The 25,723-nt window shown below is 40.5% G+C and overlaps 1 protein-coding gene across 9 annotated transcripts in view; it reads left to right on the top strand.

Moving 5' to 3' along the window:
• The window catches only part of PPFIBP1 (PPFIA binding protein 1), a 159,456-nt gene that overhangs the window by 38,433 nt on the left and 95,300 nt on the right, over nt 1-25,723 (top strand). For all 9 annotated transcript variants that reach the window (XM_036019218.1, XM_036019219.1, XM_036019223.1 and 6 more), the window contains one exon: nt 15,591-15,683. The gene's annotated coding sequence lies outside the window, so the exon portion shown is untranslated. The remainder of the gene's footprint in view (nt 1-15,590; nt 15,684-25,723) is intronic.

Below are 25,723 nucleotides of genomic sequence, written 5' to 3'. Positions count from 1 at the left end.
GCTCTGTGTATTTAAAATGATGACAGATGCTGGTAAACTGTCTTTCAATAAAGTGAATCAGTGTACAGTCCCTCCTATGATTTAGTAGGTTCTCTGAAGGATACCCAGGAAACTCTTAAGGGTAGCTGATTCCAAGATGAGGAACTGGGTATAAGGGGCACAGGAGAGGGAAGGAGCCTTAATTTTTAGGCTCTTTAGGACCTTTAACAGGTTCTTCTGTATGTTTTAAACCCTGTACCATGAAACACAGCAGCAACACACTGTATTAGACTTCCTGTTTTTTCAACAACTTTGTAGATACGGTGTCTTACCAGGCTTTGAGTACATGGAACAGTGGGTCTCATTTGGGTTTATATTTCTTTGAGTATTAGAAAGGTTGCTTTAGCTTCATTTTATTAAAGTTTAATTCACTTTTTAAAAATTTACAAATACATTCCCATTGTAAGAACAAATAACTGAAGCACCAAAGATAATTCCCATGCCCCCCTCCCTAATCTCTGCTCCTTCTTGGTACCACCACCCATTGCTCTGCTTTCCCAGGGCTGCCTGCCAGGCTGCCTTATAGAGTATAAGGTGCAGCCTTATAGGGTTATTCTCTGCATTTAATATGTTGTTCGTGTGTTTGTGTGTGTTTTTGTTAAACATAAGAGGACTTAGGGAAGATGCAGACCCCAAAAGGTTAGACACTGGGCACGCTGGCTATGGACAGTGAGTTTCTCTCCTTTTTCTGTGCATTTGCTGTGTGAGGCATTGAAGACTTTAACTTTGAATTTTTGATTTCCTTTCTTCTTTAAAACTTCAGATAATGTATATAACCCTCTGCATGTAAGAACAAAGAATGAGCGTGCTTTATCTCCACAATGGTATTTAAGGATATTTGAAAGGAATTCAAGTGTGTAGTTTAAAAATAGTCTTCTTTAACATTCACATGGCTCATTCCACAAAAATATAATTCTCTAAACTTATTTCATTATGATTTACCAAGTCTGGTCATGTTTTCACTTTTTTTGTAAAAGAAAATCTGTTCTTTTTTTTTTTTCTGGGAGTTGAAGACAGGGAGATGAAGAAACACTAACAGTCAATTTTTGCAGGATTGACTTTTCCCTTTTTTTACTGATTATATTTGCTTTTACTTCACTACCAAAGTTGTCTTCCAGTTTTTTCCATTTAGTCTTTGATGTGTGTCCTCTAATATTTTTATGTAGATGTCACTTTCAAGTTCTTGCCAGAAAAGTTCCAGGAAAATTCTTTTTATCTTGCCTTTGAGGTCTCTCCCGCCATCCTCCCTCCTCCAGATCAGCTTTTTGTTCCCATCATCTCTCTTTTCCACTCTCCCAGGCCACCAGCCCCTCCCAGGTCACACTCTCAATCAAGGGCAGGTGCTGGCCTGTCTCCTTAGTGTGGGCCCTGCTAGCACCCTGGAAGCTCAGTCTTCCTGTCTTATGCCACGGCTGTCCCATGACCTCTGCCTCTGGGCTGTAGGACACTGCCAGGAAAAATGATGAATCAATCATAGGTTTCCTCAGCAAGCCAATGGACAGCGATCCTTTGGTTATCCGTCTCTTCTTGACTTCCTCACCTGTTCCCTTGGGTCACTCTTTTTTCGGATTTCAAGCCTCAGCCTATAGCCCTCTCTAAGGATGACATCATCTCCTTTTATTGAAAAGATCTAGGTCAGGAGCCACAGACTCAACTGCCAACAGAGGCTGTCGAAATTACTGACATGCATGAGGCGATAGGTGGGGATGGGGACAAACTGCAGGCTACCAGCCACGTCTCAGGTGGGGACAGCAGTGATTGTTGTCCTGTGGACACTTGGGCCTCGTGTTGTCCACCTTTCTGTTTTCTCTAGAAAAACCAAATATCTAGTTTTCTAGGCGCAGTCTCTTCAGGTTTAGATCACATTTGCTGAAACTATGTAGGCCAACAAAACAAAGCTGGCAGCCTTTCATTTTGTCTCAAGCTTCAGTTTCATTTTCCACTCAAACGTATTTCTGTGTTTGCATTTGCCTCCATTTCTTTGATTGCTCATTTTCCTTCCTTTCTCAGGCGGTCCGTTATCTCCTCTCTGCCACCTTTTATCTACATTAGTAACATCTAGGATTTCCCCTTTCCTTTCTTTTCTTTCCTTTCTTCAGTGCTCTTGCCTTTGTTCTTAATATCCCATCTTCTATTTATTCTTTTATATTGAGTTTATTAAGCAAGAGGTCTTCATTCATTGCTTTTACTTCTTCATTTATTCCTTTAATCTCTGCAATATGTCTTTTGCCCTCCTGACACTTTTGAGACTCTTCCATTCTTTGTCTTATGATTTGTACTGACCTGGGTGTTCTTCTCTTAGCTCCACTTCTCTGTTTTTGTTCACCTTGCTACATCCTAAACATATCATTTCTCCAAGCTTTTCTCACTGGCCCTCTCTCCTGCTTTTCCTTTTGGTTCTGGTGGCCCACTGTGTGTGTCCTGCTGGCTCATTAGATTCGGCATCTTCAAATGGGATTCACTATCTCCGCCTCTCTCCCCACTCCAGCTGTTTGAACTGACATATTATTGTTTAATGATACCACTGTTGTTTCCAGACATTTGGGTTCAAAACTTTGGAGCCATTTGTGAATTCTTTTTTACCTCTTCTATCATTTCAATCACGAAGTGTTATTTTCTCCAGCCAAATTACAGCTGGTATTTGTATCTTCCTTTCTCTTTGACTTGACTCAGAGGCGCTTGACTTCAGAATTAGGATACAGGTGGTCTCCCCTCACCCCCGTGTGTCCATATGAATTTATGTAAAACAGAACTCCAACCATACCACTCACTGGCCCAGAGAACCTCAAAACCTCTCAATTACCAAATCTAGTCCAACCTCCTTACCATTCCTCACCTACACTTTTAGGATGCCGCCACCCCTCTCACGGTCTCTTCACACATTTTGTACTCCATCCAACCAGAACTACTGCAGTTCCCTGAAGACCCCCACTCCTTGGCCCCCTTGCTCTGTTTCCTCTGAGGTTCTTTCTCCTTGCGTCTTCCAACTCTTCTTTTGCTGTTTTGAAATCCTATACTTTGTTGAAACTTTCATTTTACCTATTATCTCCCTTTTAAATAGCCCCAATAACTACCTTAACTGTTAGTTATTTTCCTCCTGATTTTTTTTCTGGCATTCCATTGCACCTCTCATGTTACATTATGTTATGTTATGGATCTTTAGTATATCTCTCTTCTGATGGATTGTAAACTTTTTTCCAGAGGTTGTGCCTTACTATTAATTTTTTTATCCCTGTAGCATGTAGCCCAGTGGTAAGTACTGAATACATAGTATTTAAGTGAGAACTTTTATTAATAAGACCACTGAATTCCTCCCGAGCAAATTAGAATTCAGGATGTTTCTAGTGCTAAGGGCCATGGCTGGAACATCATAGGCTCTTAGTCAAGGGGAAAAAAATTCTCTGCCCCTCACTTGAATGCTTTGTAAACAGTCAAGAAGATTAGTTCCCTGAGTGTTCAAGGACAGCTGATTCTGCCTGCTGTTTGCAGAATTTGGAGGATGTATTATCACACAGCAGCGGCAGTTTTGTTCCGAAGTACCATTATAGACAGAAATTGGCAAGGACTCAAGTTAAGGCAGAATCTTCAGGGTAAAATGCAATTGAGTTGTTACTTAGTAGAGGAAGAAAAGAAGTGGCACCCCAAAGTTGAGCTATAGTTTTTTTTTTTGAGCTATAGTTTTGAGGAGGAGATTTTTCACTTGTAGTTAGGGATAACAATTGTTAAAAAGAATAATAATGGCAACATTTTTTGAAAGCTCGTTGTGTGCCCAGCTCCTCTTCTGAATTATCTCTGAATTCTCACACAATAGGTATGAAGTGTATCATCTCCATTTTATGGATGAGGACCCTGAAGCACAGACAAGTTAAGGAAGCTTGTTGAAGCCCTTGCAGCTGGAGGAGGGTGGAGCTAGGATGCCCTGCACTGGGCTTGCTGTGGCCTCCCCTCCCCTCTCTGTAATGTCAGAGGCAGTGGGAAGGGAAGGAAAGGATCAGTCTGGGACGTTTGTTTCCTATTCTCATTCCTTTGATTTTTTTAATTTAATCTTTATTGTAATTTTTTCCCATTACCATTTAGTCCCCCTGTACTCCCCGCCCCCTGCAACCCTCATGTCCTTGTTCATGTCCATGTCCATCAGTCCCCTTTCCTTTTTGCTCCATCCCTCCTCCCCCTAAAACCCCAGCTGCCATTTGTTCCTTTCATTTAAATGGTACCATTCTATAAGCCCAGGGTTCAGCTTCTGGTTTTGCCCTGAAGACAGTTTTATAGAATTCTTGACACTTGTCCCTATTTCTTTTCTGTGTTACTCAATGTCTGCAGAATAGAGAAGCACAGAGTTGCTTTTGTTCAGTGCTCACTGGGATATCTGTGTCCGTATGTCTGTCCACCCACAAGGGGCAGGAGAAAAGTTAACTAGCCTGCATTTTGAAGGTGAGCTGATGCACATTAAATTAAACTTAGGAATGTAGTCAGTCTGTGTGACACTCTCCAGGACAGACAACCCAGTTTTTTAGAACAACTTGCATTGGGAAAGAAAAGAGATGTGGGGCAGAACCTGTAGATGGAAAGGTTCTTAACAGACCAATCAACTGTCCGTATGGTGGACTCCAATGGGAACCAGCAAATGGATTTTGAAAATAGGACTTTTTTTTTTTAAGATTTTATTTATTTATTTTTAGAGAGGGAAGGGAGGGAGACAGAGAGAGAGAGACATCAATGTGCGGTTGCTAGGGGTTCTGGCCTGCAACCCAGGAATGTACCCTGGCTGGGAATCGAACCTGGGACACTTTGGTTCCCAGCCCGCGCTCAATCCACTGAGCTACGCCAGCCAGGGCTGAAAATAGGACTTTTAAAAGACAATTGGAAATGAGCTCATTGACTGGAAACATGATGGTATTAAAATAGAAATACCTATTCCTAACAGTAAGAATTATTACTAATTTGGGATGATAATAGTCTTACAGTTAAATTACCTTTTAGAGAGATACACTGAAATATGGAACAATGATGTTAATTCTGGGGACTGACTTCAAGGCACCATGGTGGTGTGGATGGGAGAATGCATACACCGATGGAACAAGTTGGGCCACGAACAGTGATTGTCAAGGTGGTGATAGGTGCACGGTCTTCATCGTATTAATCTACTTATGTTTGTATATCTTTCCAATTTTCCATAAGGAAAAGTTTTGGAGAAGAAGTGCTCTGGTAAATTAAGCTTATGGTCCTATTTTTAAGTCCATGAGGGTTGTTTAGCTTCCATGAGCTTTTGTCCTGGCTTAATATCCAGACCAAGTACATGTGGTGAGGACACTCAGAACCAAGTTCAAGGTTATATCCCTTTGTCATTATGGAGAGATTCCAGGTTAAAAAGTTTTAAGTCATTGGAAGAATAGTAAAAAATTACCTTTAAACTAGCTTTTATTTCCTCTTAAGAGAAGGCACTGAACGGCAGTTGTCTCAAAAACCCAAAGCCCGCCCTGACCAGCATGGCTCAGTTGGTTGAGTGTTTACCGCAAAACGAAAACGTCACCAGTTTGATTCCCACTGGGGGCCTGTGCCTGGGTTGCAGGTTCCGTCCCCAAGTCCCTGGTTGGGGGCATGTGAGAGGCAGCCAGTTGATGTTTCTCTCTCACATCGATGTTTCTCTCCCTTTCTATCTCCCTCCCTTCCTCTCCCTCTAAAAATAAATGAATAAAATCTTAAACAAAAAAAGCCAGAGCCCATTTTTACATCATGAAGGAGGGCTGTTGTTAGGGTCTGAAGGGAAAGAGGAATCATTGGTTACTGCTGGTCAGGCAGTTGAACAAATGTAGCAGGAGGAGCATCAGAAGTTTTGTTGTTATTTCCCCCCTCTCTGTTTTCTGGGTTATGGGTCTTGTTCTTAATCTCAGGAAGCACTTCTATATATTTTTTATTAGTTGGCTATTTAAAATCAAGATTTATGGGTAAAATGTTTTTTTTCTGGTGATGACTTGATGCACTAAGCTGTTACACACAGTGTGATCTAACTGTTGATTATGCTCATGCACCCCATTCACTCGTTTCTGTGGAACATATAAGGCTGCCAGTCCAATTCCCCCCCCCCCCCCCCCCCCCCCCCCCGCCCCAAACATCTCTTACAACTTCCTAAATGGGAGAGGATGAGAGGCAGCGCAGCAGCTGAGAGGCCCGCTTCACTTTAGGAAGCAGGATGTTCTCCAACCACTAATGGCACGAAGGGTGGTAACTGGTCCCTTAGCCACCTTTAATGTGTATTTCCAGTTACCATTGTGGGTGAAATTTTCCCCATGTTTTTATTTATATAAGTATTTTCTCCTGTGAGACTGGGGTTTAGATTTTCTTCCCTAAAAGTATAAACACTTAAACAAACTTGTATTTTATACAGTACATAGGAATCATTTCTTTTATCCAATATGAAGTTTCTGTTAGTGTCTCTAATAAAAAGATGCCTCTAACATTATTCCACCTGTTTGTTGAAGGTGGAAACCTGAGGCTTACGTGGGTTAAGTAGGTTGACCAACCTCATATAGCTAAAGAGTTTTGCACCCGAGAGGGCACAACCCAGGCTGACCTATTTCAGATTCTACACTCGTAGTCTTCATGGTGCCCCGCTCCCCTCGACAGAAATATGACATAGTCTTTATTGTAAAATTATGAAATATAGATAAGCAAAAAGAAAAAGCACATTTTTTGAAATTTTGCCACGCAGAGACAACCACTGTCAGCTTGTTGGAGCTGATAGCATACCTTTGGGGAGTGGGGTTCAGAAAACTTACCACAGACCCCTGGGGCCAGAAAGGTTTTGAAAAAACATGGATATGCCTCTTCCTTCATTTCCCCCACCCGCATCTCTCTCTAAAGGTGTGACTGGTGGTAGGCGTCTGTGGGGTCAGTGATGAAGAGGCAGAAGAAAGGATTTAAAACCGTAATTGTATAGTTTTAAGTACCACGGTTGTATGGTAACTACCTCTACAGCTTCGGTCAGTTTAATATTTAGCATGGCTATTGTTAGATACATGTAGATTGTTTCCATATTTTTTCTCATAAATAACAGTGTCATGAAAATTATATACAAAAGTCTTTGCTCACTTGTGCATTATTTACTTTAGCTTAATAAATGTGGAATGCTGAGTTGAAGGCTATTTATTACACCAGTAGGGCTTTTAATAACCATTACCAGTTGCCAGTACACCCTGGAGAGAACCATCCACTCATTTGGCCCCTGTTAAAATGAGAAAGAAAACAGATAATTTCTTGATGGGGTGAAAAGGGTAAGAAAAGCTAGGAAATTAACCTTGGATGAACAAGTTTGAAAGCAAATGGAGTTGCCTTTTACTGGGAAAAATCCTTTCATAATGGAAGTGAGCTTTATTTTGTCCCTTGTATTGTTTTTCTTTTTATCAGTGGTTAGGGTACATGGGTAGCAAAGTATTAAATGTTTCAGCCCATCCTTTTTCAGAGTTGCGGTGGACTCTCTCTAGAGATTGAGAGAATTTACAGCTCAGTGTGTCTTTCTGACTATGGAAGCTGAAAATCAAATAGGTATTTTAAATGCAGTTTTTCCAAATGAATATATTCTATTCTAGTGTAAGTAAATGTATAAAACTGAAATTTCTCAGAACAGTAAAAATGGATCTGCCTTTTGACCCAGCAACTGAACTGCTAGGATTGTATCCTAAGAACCCTGAAACACCAATCCAAAAGAACCTATGCACCCCAATGTTCATAGCAGCACAATTTACAATAGCCAAGTGCTGGAAGCAATCTAGGTGCCCATCAGTAAATGAATGGGTCAAAAAACTATGGTACATTTACACAATGGAATTCTATGCAGCAGAAAGAAAGAAGGAGCTCCTACCCTTTGCAACAGCATGGATGGAGCTGGAGAACATTATGCTAAGTGAAATAAGCCAGGTGGTAAAAGAAAAATACCATATGATCTCACCTTTAACAGGAACCTAATCGACAAAACAAACAAACAAGCAAAATATAATCAAAGACACTGAAATTGAGAACAGGCTGACAGTGACCAGAGGGGAGAGGGGAGGGAATTTCAGGGGAAAAGGGGAAGGGTTTGCAGGAATAAGCATAAAGGACACATGGACAATAACAAGGGGGGCTAGAAATGGGAGGGAGGTGGGGAGGGGGGTGGGCTGGGATGGGGGTAAAAGGCAGAAAACTGTACTTGAACAATTAAAATAAAATAAAAAAATACTTCAAGGTCTTATGTTGGTTGACAGGATTTCTGAAAGGCGGTCACTGAGTAAGGCCTATTTTAGGTAGAAAACTCTCAGCTTTGAATATAAGCTTTGGACACTTCTATGAGATGGTCTTGTATTGTTCTGAATGTCCTATAAATATATATATTTATATTATTAAAATATTTATCTGTATATAAATATATATTTATAGCAGGACATTCAGGACAATACAAGACCATAATGCATGTGTGTGTGTGTGTGTGTGTGTATTCAATTCTTTATAATTCAGTAGCTTAACTCTTAGGAAATAAGTTGGTGAGCTCACCAATCCATTTCTTTCTAAAACACACATTTGCGGAGATCATGGTCCTTGTCTGACAATGAACATGCATCTGTTTCATGGGGGGCCATTTAAGGGGAAAGAGGTCTCACCATTTCTGCTGGGTCAGCAGTGACTGAGTTCATGATGGGCTGGCCCCCTCTCCGCAGCAGGGTCACCTCACCACGGTGTGTGGGTTCTCGGCGTTCTCCTGGCGTGGTAAAGTGTAATGTACCAGTGTGCTGGAGTCACTGTTTTTATTCAAATAATCACTCTTACACATTTTGCAACAGTTCAGAACGCTCTTTCAGAATGCTTGTGGGACTGAAGTGGTTTGACTTCATATTTCTTGGATGATATTTGTAATAATGTCTTAGTTAATGATAAAAGTGGAAGGTGCTGATTCTATAGGATTTCTTGGCTGTACAGACTAGAATTTTAGGGGTAGTACCCTTGTTTCTCCTACATTTCCAACAGGGATAGGACAGAGTTCAGAACATTTACAGAAATGTTCTCTCTGAGGACATGACTGACTATATTGTCAGTAATCTCTGATTTCTACTAAGTTACACTTATGCTGCAAGATGTGTGCGATTAATAGGAACATCCAATTTAAAGTTCTTGCCCCAAATTAAATTGAAGTCCACTGTTTAAATATATTGTTAGGAAATTTTTACATTATAGTCTGTAATTTTTTTTTATGTTTTAGTACATTGTTATGTAAAATCTTCACTATAGGTCATGATATTTGTCATAAAAACTAAAGTTTAAAGTATATGCCACAAAGAATTGGTGTGCTAGGAAGGTGAGCCACGTTTATTTCCTCACCATTACCCCCAGAATATTGCCCTCCACCACATGTAGCTGTGTATATGTTTATTTTTATATATAACTTCATGGCAGACTTTAATAATTCACTCAATTCAGTCAAAACTTAAGACAGTCATTTTTGAATTCTAATATTGCTTAGCACATTTGAATTAGAATCTTCCTGTGGGAAATAAAAAAAAAAAAAAATATATATATATATATATATATATGCGCGCCAGTACTGGCAAAGAAATCTATGCGTGAAAACTTTAGAATGAAAAAAAAAGACAAGCCCTTACTAAATACTGCAAATATGATTGTGAAGTAACATGCCGACTGAAAAATGTGTGTGCCTTGTTTGATGTAATATGCCAGTAGACACTTCAAGAACTAAAATTTTGGAATTGTGAGGGAAATTTGACCGTAGTCATTTTGATTGTGGCATGAATAATAGGTTCACTAAGGACTGTGGGACATTAGAAATGATCACAGTATTCAGTTCAGCTGGTATTTTACAAGACAGCGCTTGGTAATGTGGGAACACTCACAAAAAAACTGTGCACTAACCCCTTTGAAAGCATAAAGGATGAACTCCAAGCCCTTTGTTCATCCTCAGATTTTCAGATATACTGTACCATGTAATTTATTCAACTCTTTAATGCCTATTTATTTTTTTGGCTAAAAGCCATCACTTTCTTGCACCTGCTTAACTTCATCTTTCCTTCTATCACTAGCCCTAGTCGTTAGTTTTTTTTTCTGACCATTGCACAAAGAAAGAAGTTTTAAGTCAATTCATACGAGTTAATGGACAGGCAGGAAGCAAAGCCATGAATGGAATACAGATGTTTATGGCTGGCTGGGCATTGTGTAACTAGCCAAACAGCCCAACCTCCTAATTTAGATTTGCTTCTTAGCTAAACTAGCATTACTTATCAGGGCCCTTGAACCTAATATTTGACAATGCCAGAGGTCTGTTTGGAAGAATCTGTTCTCTGATAACAAGGTCTTATTGAGGAGGCCAAACATTTAAACTGAACATCCATATGTGATTAAATGCTCAAATGACTGAATGGGCTGAACTACTAAATGCTGTTGGCAAGGAGAGAAGGGGAAGACTACGTAGAGATGTAACAGGAAAGACTTCGTTATTTGAACAAGACTTGGAAACTGGCTACAGATACAGTGTCTAGCATGGTAGGCATCAACCCGATAGTTTGATGGTACCTGCAATTCCTATTTGTAGTCAAAGGGAGCCAGAATTTTGAAGCCAGCTCTGCTGGGCTCTGCAGTTTCTTATACAAACTTTTATTCTGTCTGATTACCCTATAACTTTGTAAACTTAAGCATACTCTGTATCCCCGCTTTTTAAGGTCCAACTCAGTGATGGCTTCTCTCTAAAGCCTTTTTAGATCCCCTAACCAGAGTTCTCTAGTACTTTGAACTTTTAATATGCGAGCTTTAGTGTGGTCTTTGGTGTACCTGTTTCCCTGCTGGATTGTGCGAATTCAGTCCTCCCAGGAAGTACAAATTGTATCCCATAACATTTAGCCCAGAGATGTGGCCACCTCACTGCATGGGACGTTGGTAGTAAAAGGGAAGATACAGTAGTACAGAATAAGTGTGTTCTTAGAAGCAGGTGCCGATATGATGTGCTAAAGAAAACAGGACAGGCCATCCTTGTTACATGAAAGACCAAAAACAGAAGGAGGTAAGACTAGAAAAGTAGGTAAGGGGTAAGAGGAGGAGGGTAGTGCCAGTTAGAGTAGCCTGCTTTAAAAAGATGGTTAGGACCCTCTCTATCTAATGTGAAGTTGATGATGATTAATCTAGCAGTGTATTTTCCTCTTGTTTTATTTGGATCCTATGAACTTGTCTTTTAGTACAAAAGAGCACTGGGTCACATTTAGGTGACACATCTCCTCTGAACATCCTGAAGAACTTCAGGAAGTGGGGATGATTCAGCAGCGAGACATCTTCCTGAACCATGTGACCGTTGCTATCTGTATGGAGCTCTTCTTGCCAAGCTGTTAAATGTCTTTCCGTAACTCCTGTTCATGTTTGCTCAGCCTTTTCCCACATGGAAACTAGGCAGAGGATGAGACTAGATGGGAACAGACTTGGAAGGTTTAAGGTCCCTCTTATGAGCTGTATCTGAAAGGTTTTCCGAAGGGCTGAACTGCCCAGAGAGGCATTGCCCACCAAGGGGAAGATAGGCATTGGTCAGCGAGGTTGTTTGATTACTTGTGGTGAAAAAAGAAAGATTATTGTGGGCTTTTTTATTCCCTATACTCCAAGGTTAGCTCTAATCTTAGAAATCAGAAGCGTCTTAAAAAGCTGTGGAAGTTCAGTTATAATCTTAATCTTTTTTTTTTAAAGATTCTTTTTGTTTTTAGAGAGAGGGAAAGGGAGGGAGAAAGAGAGGGAGAGAAACATCAATCAGTTGCCTATTGCACTCGCCCCAGCTGGGTTGAACCTACAACCCAGGCATGTGCCCTGACTGGGAATTGAAATGGTGACCTTTCGTTTTGTGGGAAGATGCCCAGCCAAATGAGCAACACGGTCAGGCCTTATTTTAGGCATCTTATCTTAATCCTTTCAGAGGTGTATGTTACTTTCTTTAACATTTCTAACCAGCACACCTCTTAATAATGTATAAAATTAAAGTTATTATCAATCTAGCACAGAGATGGATAATACCAGCTCTGGACCCTGGTTGCCTGGGTTCTGATCCTGGTTTTTTGACTTAATGTCAGTGTGACTTTGGGCAAGTTATTTAACGCCTCTGCCTCAGTGCTCTCATCTGTAAGATGGGGATAGTCATTTACTTTCCTCACAGGATTTGAGCCACAACTAAATGAATGACTTTGTTGTTAATTTAGTAAAAGTAAAGCCCTTAGATTACTGCCTGGTACATAAGTTCCCAGTAAATATTATTTATTATTGTATTGTAAGTGAGAAAATTAAAGTAGCCAAAGATTAAATGACTGAGGTAGTTATTTAGCAAGATGACTAAGCCAGGATTAGTGTTTCTTGTTTCATGATTTAGTTCACTAACGTGGCTGTTTCCTAGACCAGAGGTCAGCAAACATTTTCTTAAAGGGTCAGATCAGATAGTAAGTGTTTTTTTATACTTTTGGAGTCTTACAGTCTCTGTTGAGACTATCGAACTCTGTCATTGAAAAAGCAGCTATAGACAATACATGAGTGAATGGGCATGGCTGTGTTAATAAAACTTTATTTACAGAACAGTGGCAGGCCTTATTTACACTCCTACTTTAGACTCCTGCTTTAGAGGCTTATGTCATACCTGAATAGAAATTTTGGGTTTTAGTTTAGTTTTAAATTATGAAATATGGCATTATTATTATAAATAGCAACTTCACTTCCTAATGACTAAGTCTAACATGTTATTCTCAGCAGTGATGCTCATGCTTTAGAATATCAAAGGGATTTAAAAAATAAGCAATAGTAGTAAATGTGTTATCCATTGCAAAGGGATATACAAAAGTCATTTATTTAATGATTTGGAGGATTTTCTTGGAATTTTCAATCTGAGGTTTGGGCAGGATGTTAAGCATTTGCTTTTATTAAGTGAACACAAATACAGACTGTTTTTTTTGTTTTTGTTTTTGTTTTTGAAAACTCTGTATAAGAAAAGATTGTGAGTCAAAGAAAAAGCTATTCGTAATTATCTTTGTCATTATGCTATGGGTTTTTCTGCTAAGAATGTTGTTTGCATGGGTTTGAATTTTATTTAATGCGTTATTTTTCAGTTTAATAATGTGTTCTTGTTTTTATATTAAATTTGTCAGTGAGCCTTTTTGTGAGTGGCTGGCTGTGTTGGTTGGTTCATATTTACAGCTTACGTCTGTCTCTGAGGAAATGACTAAAGTCTCTTGCATTTGATCAGAACTGTGTAACAAAGGACATCTTTGACTGACTTAAACAAGGCTCATGATGGAAACTCAAAAAATCCAGTGGCTTATGTTTATAAACGTTTTTATGTATTCAGTCCTGGTTGGGTCAAATAATCGGAGCTTTGTGCTGAGGCAGGGATGACCATGCCAGTGCCTCTTAGTAAATGAATTCCTCTGGAGCAAATTCAGGCCATACTTTCTTCGCATGTTGTTCTGAATTGGGTCTCACAGAACTCATAGGTCTATATTTTTTCTTCTCTTTAAACAATGCCACTGACTTTCTCTTCCCTCATTTCTACGAGGCCTGAATATATGTGAAATATCTAAACCTTGCACATGTAACTGCTGGCAAGGAGGCTCATGGGGTTTGGGGCAGGGGCTGGGGAAGTGACTGACCCACAGAAACCAGCTGGGCCTTGCTCCCTGCTGGAGCCCCCAGTTGCCCACCTTGGGAGTATCCACAGGTTCTCCCCACCCTATTCTCATCCCCTCGCTGTTGGTTCAATCTTCATGGAAGTAAAGGTGTCTTACCTTTTGCTGTTTGTCCCAGGGCAGGAGACAAAGGCACTGGGTAGGAAGGAAGAGAAGGTCTGGCCCTCACCTGCTTGGACGCAGGCTGACCTGTGTTCTGGGACCCAACCGAGAACTCACATTTTCCCATAAAGGATGTTAGTGATGGTGGTTGGATTTTGGTGGCATTACTATTCTAGATCAGCTATGTTATAAACTCATTGGGATTTTTCCTCACTAGCTTCAGTGTATGTAATCACCATTTAGTTTCAACCCTTGTATAAGCAGCTCAGGTATCCTCTTCCCTAAGCAAGTTTTAGATCAAATTATCAAAGAGACCAATTAAAGTGAAGTCACTCCGCCCACTACCACACATCCATTCACTCCTGCCTCCATTCTCAGAAGCACCTATAGGAGAGGGTTCCTAGACACTGACCTTGAAAACTGACGATTCATAAAACTTTACTTTTGGAGCACAAACTAATCTTAAAATCAGGCTTAACTATGTATGCATCATAAATTGCTTAAACTTACTTAGATTGGTATATATGCAGGGGTGGGCAAGAGTAAGTTTATAGTTATAAGTACACAAAGCAGAGTTTATTATATTATTTATTAATTATTATATTACTTGCATTATAGCTGTAAACCAACTTTTGCACACCCCTGTACGTAGGTCATATATGAAGCCAGCTTTAGGGGAGGCCGAATGGACAGATGTGAACCTGAGTTGAGAAATTCCTTCAACACAATCTCTATTCTCCATTCATGCCTGGAATTCCACTGTCAGTAATTTATTTTATTTTGGTGTTAAGCACCTACTTTCTGGAGGAGTTTTTTTTTTTTTTAAATGAAAATGTCCTCAGGAAGGATATCCATCAAATTGTTGGAACTTTGGAGCCGATCCTATTTTTTTCCTGCTTAATTAAACATCTGGAGTCACTGCTTCTTCCAAGGTGCAGCTAGGAGAAGGAAGCTGCTGCACTCCTTCTTCATGGCTTTGTCTGGGACTGGCCCCGACTATATACATACATTTGAAAAGGGCATGTGAGGTAGTATTTCTAGTATTTAACTTGGAAATACTTTGCTTTCTCATTTTTAGATGGAGATATCTCTGAGGTGTTTGAAGAGTGAGCACCTCAGAAGGAACTTACACTTTCCAAATAATTCTTTTACTACTAAAATACATTTTATTACTGTGATGGTGGGAATCTACACGTCCACATATATATTATTGGGACTTTTTTTCTAAGTGTATATGTTTAAAAGAGATAAGGGAATCAATCCAAAACACAAGTCTATAAAACAATGTATTACATTTCTACATATTGTCTACCTATTGTTCTTGTTGGACAAGAAAATAATAAATTTCTTCATTTTTAAAATCTTAACTAAATATTGTAAAATGGTGCTTTATTTACTTAACAAACATTCATAGAGTAACAAACATGGATCAGGGACTTTGGGCTATAAAAATGAATCATGGTGGTTTCAGCAGAAACTTAGGCTTCAAGGACTTTTGAGGTTGTCCAGTAACTGAGGTAGGAAGGGAGACTGAGAGGGAGGGAGTGCTGGGTGGGGAGGAGGAACCAACCCAAGGAGGAAATGGGAGGGAGTTCAGTCAGTTAAATCTATTGGTCCTTAACACATTTTTAAACTTTACTAACATGTGTTATCTAGTTTGACATTCTTTGCGTATACAACAACTTATCATCTACAGATTATATTTTTTTCTGGTGTGCTGTGATTTGAAATTAGTTATAATTTATATCTTCACTACTTATTTCTTTTCAGTATTGAAGAACTTTATGGATGAGTTTGCTAAAAAGTGCGTGCAAGAGTTGAAGAGCTGAAGAGAAAAATCAATATTGAACCTGCCTTTTTAATGTAAGTGACATCACTCTTCACCATTATTCATTTCTGACATCTTTACAGCCTGCAATTGCCTTACTGTATACTCGGTGTATAAATTTTTTCCCAGTAGTAAAGTCAGTCTACTTATTATGTCTATGAGAATTTATGACCCTCCCTCCTCTTTAAAATCCTCATTCTAAAATTAATATGACTAGCATAGGTGGCTGTAGAATTTAGGCATGTTGTGGCAGTCAGTGAGCAAATCATGTTTAGACCCTGAGAAGGAACATACAGACCTGGTAGCATGTGAAAAGCACCGCCCTCCCTTCAAGTCCTCTATCGCTCGTTACTCAGACCACCTCAGTGCCCTGGCTAAGCCTGTGAGAATCGCTGGTGGACCCATTAATGACCCTACAGAAAAATAAGGTGTTTTCATATAAGCTTGTTTACACCTTTTCTCCCTGTTTCTCTTACTCAGTAATACTAATACTTACTTATTTACTGGGCCTGTACTAAGTGACAAACACCAGACTAATTCAGTTCAATTTTCATTCAATGACTACTTTTTGAGGGCCTGCCACATTGCCAGGCACTGCCCTGAGCTCATGACCTTATGTTCTCCTCCTTCCAACCTTGTGAAGTAAGTTTAATATTCTAGGGATCTAGATGAGGATACTGAGATGCAGAGAGAGGTAGGAAGCATGTGGATTGATGGTCACACAGCTAGTAAGTGGCAGAACTCAGGGTGTGAGCACAGCTCCATCTGACTTTCTGATTTGCTGTATCCTAAGTAATTTTAAGCTTTTTCTGGTGCATCTGTCGGTAGGAGACTGGAAACTTCTGGTCTGTATTCTTAATAAGAAGGTGATCCTAATCTTTCTAAACCTTAGCTGTAGTCACAACAAGGAAGGAAATTAGAGAAATATCTTCCCACTTTTGAGAGGTAGCTTTGGTACTTGAATGGGGAGTTAAGAGATCTAACGTTCAGTACCAGCTTTTCCTTGATGTCCTGTGTCCTTGAGACATTAAACCTCCATGGGAAACAGTTACATACTCTTCTGTCAGCCAAGAAGGACAGACCAGATGTTCTCCAGGGTCTCTTTCAGTGAGCTGTTTATTGAAGTATCTCATACCTGGAGGAAGGAGCACAGATCATGAGTGGAAGGCTTGATGGAAAGACTGTGATGAAGCGGACAGACACACCTGTGTCACAGCACTGGGCCTGGCAGAAAATCACCAGCACCCAGAGCCCTCCTCTCCTGACACTCCCAGGAGTAACCTCTTTCCTCATTTCTGATGCCTCACTGATTGATTAGTTCCGCCTATTTTTAAAGTTTATGTACATACAACACAGTATACATTCTTCTGTGTCTGGCTTAATTTCCTCATTATGTTTGTGGAACTCATCTAGGATATTGCATATATGTTTTTTTTTTCATTTTCCTTGCTATCATGGGGATTCAGTTATCCATTGCTTTTACAGTTGATGGATATTTAGGTAGTTTTCCAGTTTGGATGTATTAGAAATAGTGCTCCATTGAATTTTTTGTGCATATGTTTTGGTGGTGATTGTATTTTGTTTGTTTAGGAACCTGTCGGAAATTTAGATTGTGCAGCTCCGGGGAGCAATGCCAAAGTAGACATCTGTGAAAGCAGACAAATTGGTTGTAGGTAGTAGCCAGGTGATTTGTCTGTTTCAGTGTCCTAAGCATGTAGGGGAGAGAGGAGGATGTTCTCACAGGTCATGCTGGGCATTCGGCCAGGTGGAAGCCCTCTCTGATATGTATGTGATATGGTAAGGCTTGCTGCCCTGGCAGAGAGGAGCTTCGGGCATAAAAAGGAATTACAGAGAGGAAGAGAAAATAGGCTCAGAAGAAAGAGGTGCCTGGGCTCCCCTAGAAATGAGGAGGATATTTCACCAGTCAGAGCAAGAGCCTGGCAAAGTGACAACCCAGAGGAGGAATCAGCTTGTGAGACCTGACGAGTGTAAGAAAATGAACAGAGAAATAAAAACAGATTCAAGCAGGCAGGCTGGCTCTCAGAAGGAGCTCTCACAGCATTTTCTAAACAAACTTACTAAAGTTTAACTTTTGTTGGAAAGGAGCTTTGTAAAATCAGTACCCAAAGTATGAATCTTGAAGCCAAGAATGAACTTAATAAAATTGCTAACCTAGGAAAAATGTGTTTTTTACACAAATACGGGATGCAAGCGTGTGGGCTTTGCTGTGAGACTGTTCTGCATGCAGATTACTGCTCACCACCACCTTCTCCCGTGATGCCTCTGGGTCAGCTTCCTCATTTGTAAAATGAGGATTTTAACACGCCCGCCTTATAGGTTTGCAGTGACAATTTACTGCAGTTCTGTCAGCAGTGGCTTTTGGGTGCAAGGCAATAGCACTAAAAATAGCCATTATTCTTATTTTTCTGATCTTACTACTGTTTGTTATAACTTGTTTGTCTCTGATGCTTTATAGGAGTTTTCAAATCAGGTCTTAAAATATATGAGCTTAGTTTCTTTTATAAGTATGTTGAACACAAACAAAAATATTTTCCTACTGCCTCACCTTCAGCTGAAACTCAGAGCAAAGATGAAGGAAGTAATTGTCCTTGTATCCCTGGTGTGTCCTCCCCAGAATGAGTCAGTGAAGACACTCTGGGCTCTTGGAACTGCTTTACTCGGTTAGTTGAAGGAGAGGCCAGTGGAGCCGAGATTCATGGGAAAGTTGGGTCATTTTGAACAGAGGAAAATGACCAAGCATTTTGCAAACCAGTGTCCTTATTTCCCAGGGAACTCCGGTGAGAGGCTCCGTGGGCGATTTCCTACAGACCACAGCCCTTACATAGGGTGGACATTCCAATTGGCTGTGGTCAGCAACATCTTTCCAACTGTTAGCGAATTCTGAGTTAGCTGTTAGGGCGTATGGTGTAGATTGAGCTTGATTTTGCTCTCGAAGAGATTAGGAACTAATAAATGAATAACCTGGCAATCTAAAAGGTAAACTGTGCGAGTGACGTGAGTCAAAGAGAACATTTGACCCAAGACTCTGAAATTCTAGCTCTGACTTCTCTACTAATTAGCTGTGGAACTTCAGGTATATTGCTTATCCTGGGCATCAGTTTCCTGCTACGTGAACGCAGGAAGTTAGCTTCGATTGGGACTTGGGTGCAAAGGGGAGTTCTGTGAGTGCTCTAAATAGAATACTGAGTTTTGCATATATTTGTGTTTTTCTAAATGCTAGATTGTTTCACAGGTTTTTCTCTCAGAATTTCTTGTGACAGCAGGTTTTGGTACTTCTGATTAAGATATGTCCTAAATTCACAAAGTAGTTAATGTCCACAGCAGAAAAAAAACAGAAACAAATGAGCAGACTGTTGTGACCGATGTAAGGCTATGTGAGTACCTATAATTCATTTTCACACTGACATTTACTTTATCCATCTCTGATGCACTTGCTGTGTTCATTAAAGGGTGTATATGTTTATGTATAAACTACATGAATATGCAAGACATTATGTATAAGTATATGAGTATGGCACAGCTGGGTTGTGAAAGCTGTATCTGGCCTTATCTCTATTTAAATTCTCAGTTCCCACCTTGCAGTTACACAGTTGGCAGTGTCCCAAATAAAATTTGAGTCTGTTTTATCATTCCAGATGTTGAAGGAAATATTTATTACAAAGCATATTTTAAATTTAGCATTGAGCCCTGACCGGTGTGGGTCAGTTGGTTGGGCATTGTCCCAGAAAGCGAAACGTCACTGGTTCGATCAGGGCCGGTCAGGGCCCATGCCTGGGTTGTGTGTTCAGTCCCCTGCTCAGGCCCATATGAAAGGCAACTGATCGATGTTTCCCACTCACATTGATGTTTCTTTCCCTCTCTTTTTCCCTCCCTTCCCTTCTCTCTAAAAATAAATGTTAAAAATCTCTAAAAAAATTAGCACTGAAATTAAATATTAGATTAAATTGAGTTAATAAATAAGAGTAAATACTAAGTAGTGTTATCACTTAGTAATAAGTTTTAAAATCTGACCTCTATATTATGCCCAGGAGTATCGGCATGAAGCTGATATGTATAGGAAAAAATTAGAGGAAACTAAAAACTTTGGAATATTTGTAGTTGCAGTTATTCAGATGTTCTGGCAACATGCAAAGAGAAAAAAAAACATCATTTCTCTCAGAGTGTGGGCAACACCCACATTTCTCCATGGCGCTCATGGTTCTTGAGATCACAGGTGATGGAGGCAGGAGCGGTCTGGCTCTCCTGCTTCTGTGGCTGAACAGACGCAGGTACAGGAGTGAGGTGGGACATCTTACATGGCTTCTCTTTGTGAGGCCACAGAAGGCCACAGGATTGCGCTGGTCATTGCTCAGGCGTGCCTACATATCCCTTCAGCTGGTCGTGTAGTGGTTTCTAAGTTGGCGACTCATAGCTGCTGAGAAAATGTCATAGAAAATGTCAAAGAAAAGCTCCAGCTTGTGCCCTTTCCTCCTTACCCTTCTAGAAACTTTCATCAGTTCAGTTATTCCAGGGGGGTGTTAAAGTTTTCTACTCTTGACTGTCTTTTGTGCATCAAACATTGTTCTAGGCAGCTTATACTAAACATTCTAAAAACACTGAATTAAAAATACTGAATACTGTCATCTGGGCGTGACTGTCTTACTTGGACTTCTGTGTCACGTTGGTGGTTTCACTGGTTCATTATAACTTGACACAATACATTAGTGAATTTCTTTTCATTGTGAAACTTACACAAGATTTTCTTTTTCATGTTTTCCCCTTTGGCCATCTCTCCCTCTCCTAGAGCCAAATATCTAAGATCACCTTCACAACGGAAAGGAGATGTAGTTTTGCTTTTCGGGCTGTTCCTTCAAGCGTACATTTCTTTTGTGCGTGAAGGTCTGGATGGAGTCTGACGCCTGCAGAAGCCAACAGTCTCTCTTCTCACCTCTCAGGAAATTGGCAGCCAGCGACTTTGGTTTATTTTTCTTCTTTCTACAGATTTGCAAACTTGTAACTGCAGACAGAGAGAAAGACACGTGTAGCAAATAAATAATCAAATCGTGGGGGGTGTTTGTGTGTGGGTGTGAGCACACACCAGCTCTATACTGAACAGGTGGTGTATTTGCCTCTCAAGTTGGCATGGATTTATATGTTTAATTAGGAGGCGTTAGCATCTCTGGTGGTACTTAGTTATGTAGTCTCAGAAATTTTTTAAGGAGGGAGAAGGTTTAAGGGAATTTTGACTCTTACTTAGTCGATCTGTGGTTTAATATTATGATATTTTGGGGGAACCAGGGTTCTGGCGCCGGAATGTCAATTAGCTAAGGCTGTCTAAATGCTTTAGGAATGAAGAAGTGGGAGAAGGGATTTCAGTAGTTCTTTTTTTTTTTTAAGATTTTATTTATTTATTTTTAGAGAGGGAAGGGAGGGAGAGAGAGAGAGAAACATCAATGTGCGGTTGCTGGGAGTCATGGCCTGCAACCCAGGCATGTACCCTGACTGGGAATCAAACCTGCGACACTTTGGTTCGCAGCCCGCGCTCAATCCACTGAGCTACGCCAGCCAGGCAGTAGTTCTTAAAATCATCATTTAGCAGTTGCTCAAGGCTCACGCATCATAATCAAAGAAGTGAGGCTGGGTCCCCAGGGCGTGCTCCGTGTTCCTTGTGTACCATAATGCTGTCCTCTCCTTCTCAAATCACAGCCCAGAGCTGGTTCAACCAAGAGGACACCTAAATGAAGGGTGTGGCAATTTAGAGCCATTGTAGCAGGATGAAGTCTTTAGGAAAAACAACAACAACAACAATAATATGCTGCCTCCTTAGAAATTGTGGTAGTTTTCAGAGCTTGAAATAGCCTTGGCAGCTTCCTGTGACTACTCTGTCCTTGAACTGAGAGGTAATCCCTTGCTGAGGACTGACTCCTAAGTATAGTGCAATAACTGCATGTGTCTTCTGTGTTTCAGTTCGTATTTCAAAACACAAGTTATTGTATTATCAGTTTTTCTTATTTGTATGTTTTTACTTTATTCCTTTACCTTCATGCCAGTAATTATGTGCTTGGCTTTATATGCATAGGCCACTTGGCACGGTGATATTAAGAGATTTTAGAAGAAAGGTCATCAGCTGTCTTTCTGGGCTATTCTAAGATTTTGTACTATATTTATTTTGGATCCAGCTTTTCTTGATTAGCTATTCCTCCTCCTTGCCTTGGCCTCTCATCATGCTTGGGAGCTTTTCAATAAATCTGTAATTGGATGACTGTTTTGTTCAACAAATAATAAACACAATCTCAACTTTGGGAGACGGTAAAGAAGACAGGATGGGACTCTCCATTGATGCTTCTGGTTCTATGCGTGGAATTCCTGGAGCGAGGAAGCCGGCTCTCAATAAACACACTGATGTCGGAAGGTGTTTCCTGCTTGGGGAGGTTAGCTTCTGCAAAGGGAAACATGTTTCCTGAGGCATTCCCAAAAGTTTTGGATGGTTTGGTGGGATTTAAATCATGTCATTGTTTATACAGTTTTAGAAATTAAAGAGTGGATTATTTGCTGAGAAAAGTTGGCTTTTTGGCTGCATGGTCTAAATAGGTCTTCCCTGAGGTTCGCCACAGAACAAACACCCCCGGCACCAGATTGGACTTCTTGTGTTGTTGGGGGACATTAACCGAGTGTCAGGCAGGAAGTAAACGGCCCTCAAGAAGTTACAAGCCTTCAAGCCTAGGGCTTGCAGAGAAAACAGCAGCACCCAAAAGGACCTGTGTACATTGACCCACAGCACCCCGTGCCTGCTGACCCCTTCCCTTTCCTCCCCTGTCCACGGGCAGAGCCGCAAGCACTTTGTAAAACTGTGTCTGAGTGGCTCCAGAGGCACAGAAAGTACCGAATCTACAGCAGTGTTGCAGGATCAGAATGTGACTCCTGTTTCCTCACTTTGCGGCCCTCCTGAATCCTCAGAAGATAGAGGTGGAAAGAAAACTCAGCGTCTTGTGGCTGATTCCTTGCTCTCTTTACCTGATATTGTACAGTCGATTCTTGCTATCATTTCTATCAAGTCTCCATGAGTACTGACTTAGCGAATACTGAACCATTGTTTCAGTATATCCTAGGGCATACACAGGCTTAAGATCCTTGAGCCTCTGCCACGGCATTTTCTCAATCAATTAATACATAACCTTGTTTTTGTTTAAAGTCACAATAAATTTAATATTGTTGATTCATGGACAGTGAACTGATACTATAATTCATGCCTCCACAAGGCCTATGTAATACTTGCATTTCTCTGTAAGGCACCTCACAGCTGTCGTGCACTTAGGAACACTAGACAGCACTGCAGCCATATGCTTAGGGGCCATTTTAAACATTGGAATCACCAACAAAAAGCCCAAAAATGTGAAAAACGAGGACATTTGTTTATAGTATGAAAATTGAACTGAAACAAGAAGGCAGAGCTCTCGTTACTTGACTTCAGCTGGGACCATGATCATGGCCAACTCACATTTTTTGCTGCCCTGTGTATGTCTATGAATGGCCACAAAAGCACTACTAGTATTGATGTCAGGGTTATGAATAAATTTTAGTGAGTGGGCATGTTCATAAGTATCTACTATGTAATATAAAATGATACCAATTATTGTGACAGGAATCCCCCCCCCCCATCCCGCCCAGCTCAACTCTATAGTTCATGTAGCAGACTCATTATTTGAGGTAAAAATGAGTTAAGATTGGCAGTGTGACCGATATTCAGAACACGTTTTTAAACAACCTCATGTAAAGTGAAGACTCTCAAGGAGAACTTGCCCATTTAGTAAATCCTGTTGTTGAACAGATGACAGTTTATACTCTGCCAGGCTTTGAACATCCAGAGAACAGGAGCAATGCCTTGTGTATCTGCATGTCCTTGGTATGAAGGGTGACAATGGCCAGTGCATAGGGGGACCTCAGCGAGCGAGTGAGCACTAAATTAGTGAATGAAAGAAAGAGCAAGGAGAAACCTGCTCATGATGCCTTAAAGGGCATCTTAGGAGGCTGATGCATCTTTTCAGCTTAGGTAATTTTCTGTCCAGTGTTTATGTCAGTGGTTACTAATGGTCAAAAATAGTAGTGTATTAAAGGTGGTGTAGCATGGGGGTGGGTATCATAGCTGGGTCTGAAAAGGGAGCACCAACCATACTGAGAAAACAACTTAAGGGCTACAACAGTATTTAATTCTTCCATCTTGCCTTGGAGCCTGGCTTAAAGTTTGTTCTTTGTCTGATATTTCTGCTATCAACTTCTTTCCACTTCGGCCCTATTCCCATGCCGCTGTTATTAGAAACGTCTCTCTAGAACGTGGATTTGATCATCTCAATCTCTTGCTTCAAAAGCTCCATTCTCCCCATAAGATACAGATCAAAACACCTTACTGATCTGGTTCTGTGTCTGCACTTCAGACTTCTGTCTCTTACCATGGCACGGAAGTACACCCTCTGCTCAAGCTATACTGAACTTTCCACACTCTTTCCCAAGCATGCCTTTCAGGATGTGGGGCCTTTGCCAGTGTTACCAGCTCCTTCTTCCAGTTGTGTCTCAGCTTCCGTGCTGTGTCTGTTCTGTGAGAGGCCCTCTCCCCGACAGGTATGAGCTCTTCGAGGGAAGGCTCTATTATTCTCTCACTTTTGTGCCCAGCCTCTGGCATGTTCCTATTCGGTAAATATATTTAACCAGTGAATCAACCTAAACATTATCTGGAGGGTTTGGAAATGTGAAGCTTTAAGAAATTATTTTAAATTAAAAAAAAGGGTAGAATATAATTTTCTGAGTACAGACAAATAGAAAGATGTGGCCATTCTTTCATTAATTAGCTTTGTCTATTGTAGAAAACTGAGCTTTTCCACTCAGGAAACATCTATACCAGTGATTTTCAACCAGTGTGCGGTAAGAATTTATCAAACATGCAATACCTGACTGTTTAGGCAGGCGCGCTGACCTCTGTCCCTGAGATTTTCAAATAAAAAAATGACAATAGCCAAAATAATGGCTGATGGCTGTGTATGAATCATAATTATACCTATTTTTTGTCAGATCGGCAAAAAATATATATTTTTTGGTGTGCCACCCAGTTTCAGTAACTTGTTTTTGTGTACCAGAGATAAAAAAGGTTGCAAATCGCTAGGTTCCCCTGCCCCCAATATAAACATCTAGGGACTAGACTTAATTAAGATAGAAGCTAGTTAAATTTTATATGAGAGGAAATGACATTCAATTTCAGATACTATCTATTTAATTATTTCCTGCAGATTAACCATTTGTTTCAGCAAATGTTTATCATGGAGCTTCTATGTACAAGAAACTGGGCCAAGGGCTTTGGAGCATGAAAAGATAACCAGAACACAGGGGCTTTTGTCTGGTGGGAGAGGAAGATATGGAAGCACTTTTTTAAAAACAGGATGAAATATGCACTTGCTGCAGGTAGTGCTAGGGTAGAATAAAGGAAGGTGAGATTGTTCCCAGCCTGCGCAGTTTTGCAGAAGAGCTTGAATTAAACCTGGGCCTTGAAGGGTCATTTGGGGGTAGCTAGGTAGCAGGGCAAAAATGAAGGAGTAACATGGTTAGAGTAGTTCCAAGGAGAGGGAACCATATAAACAGGCACTGAAGCTGGAACGCATGGGGAGCAACAGCAGGAGACTGATACTGCAAGAAGTTCGAGGGTCCGGGGAGGAGCATTGTTAAATAAGACTGGAAAAGTATGTCAGGCTCCTATCACAGAGGATTTAATGGTAGTTTCCTTGGACTTAATTCTGTAGTCATTACGAGTCCTGGCAGATTTTTAAAACAAAGGAAGTACATGACAGCAACTAGCAGCAGCAAAAAATTTGTAAGCACGTACTATGTGTCAGGCACTTTTACTAAGTCCTCATCATAACACTTAGAGGTTAGTCCTACTGGTGTAACGTTTTATAGATCAAATGGAAAGTCTAGAGAGGTTAAGTAACTTTTCAAACATCTGCAGCAAATCAGTAGGGATCTGTGATTTGAAGGCAGGAAGTCTTGTATAAGAACTTGGGTTTTGAGCCTAGGAGTGATGAGGGGGTTC

The sequence above is a fragment of the Phyllostomus discolor genome, chromosome 2, assembly GCF_004126475.2.
Source record: "Phyllostomus discolor isolate MPI-MPIP mPhyDis1 chromosome 2, mPhyDis1.pri.v3, whole genome shotgun sequence".
NCBI lineage: Eukaryota > Metazoa > Chordata > Mammalia > Chiroptera > Phyllostomidae > Phyllostomus > Phyllostomus discolor.
Note: the sequence above shows the minus strand (reverse complement) of the source record. Positions and strands in the feature narration are given on the sequence as shown.